Source organism: Austrofundulus limnaeus, unplaced genomic scaffold (assembly GCF_001266775.1).
Source record: "Austrofundulus limnaeus strain Quisiro unplaced genomic scaffold, Austrofundulus_limnaeus-1.0 Scaffold85, whole genome shotgun sequence".
Lineage (NCBI taxonomy): Eukaryota > Metazoa > Chordata > Actinopteri > Cyprinodontiformes > Rivulidae > Austrofundulus > Austrofundulus limnaeus.
The window spans coordinates 1,719,394-1,720,696 of NW_013952487.1; the positions used below are offsets into that span (position 1 = coordinate 1,719,394).

The 1,303-nt window shown below is 32.0% G+C and overlaps 1 protein-coding gene across 1 annotated transcript in view; it reads left to right on the forward strand.

Moving 5' to 3' along the window:
* Positions 1–1,063: 1,063 nt before the first annotated feature.
* The window catches only part of nrxn3a (neurexin 3a), a 142,829-nt gene continuing 142,589 nt past the window's right edge, over positions 1,064–1,303 (forward strand). Inside the window, 1 exon segment of the mRNA XM_014011880.1 lies at positions 1,064–1,240. The gene's annotated coding sequence lies outside the window, so the exon portion shown is untranslated.

A 1,303-nucleotide genomic window follows, 5' to 3' on the forward strand; every position in this document is an offset into this window, starting at 1 on the left:
TGTGTGTGTGTGTGTGTGTGTGTGTGTGTGTGTGTGTGTGTGAGGGGAAACTCAAACACATCACCTGCTGTAACACACCCAGATCAATGTGTTGGTGTATTTGTGTATTTTCTGTTGCTCTTTTAGTCATTAAACCATTTTATACAGGGTTTTTATTATCATTATTATTATCTTTACTTAATGACAGCTAGTTGTTTAATAACATTTTAAAATGCTCAATGTAAGGTAACAAAGACAGGTTTGCTTTTCAGATTTAAACTCAGTTGTTTCCTAAATTAAAAACTTTTGAGTAAAATCATTTCGTTTTGTTTCTTTAGCAGCAGATTTTTCTCCACCCAAACATATCTTGAATTTAATATAAGTCCAGTTCCATCATATTTGTTTATGACCTGCCTGATGTAGATCGAACAGAGTGTTTACATTGAGTGCGTACCCACATTTCAGATTTTTATTTCAATACTGAAAAATTAATGGAAAAAACTGGTTCAARCTGCACATAATTCATTATATATTCATGTTTTATTTTAATTTACAACACCTTTAAGGGTTTTGCTCAACAAATATGTTAGTCAGACTTGTTTTTACTCTTTCTCTGAGGAACACTTTCTCAAAGTCGATGATTTTGGACAGCAGCTTTTAGCTCCAYGTTGTCAAACATTTTAATCAGTTTCTGAAAATAGGGAGTAATGTGTTCTCAGGTGGTAAAAACAGATGGTTTGTATAATTCTCACTTACATTATAAATACTCTTACATAAATACTCCAATATTAGACAGTCAACTGTTTTATGGAACTGACAAATTAAAATTTATATGAGTCAAAAAATAGTTAAAGTTGCAGAAAAAACATTGATTTTATAGAAAATCTTCAGGCTTTTGTCAGAAGTATAAAAACAGTTTAAAACATGCAACTATTTAAAACTGTTTGTCTTGAAGCAGCAGAAGGTGTCATGTTTTTGAGCTTTTATTTTTTAAGGTTTTTTGCCGTTTATGAGTCCAGTTTTGTTTACTTCCTGTTTTATTTTGTAGTATCTGTCCTCCTCTTCCTCCTCTGTCACACCTGATCCTGTTTTGTAATCAGCACACCTCCTCATGTTGTCCAACACTTCTGTTCTTCTTGTGTTTTTAAGTTTTTATTTTCARTCTGAGGTTGGTTTTATTTGTTAACAGGATTTATGATTTGATTCGGTTCTTTCTCCTGCCAGGTTCTGGATGTTTGGACCACCTGCCCTGTCACTACAGGTAAACATTATTTATATTTTCTGTCTGTGTTGTGTTTAGATAATTTTCAATTTTTTAAATTAT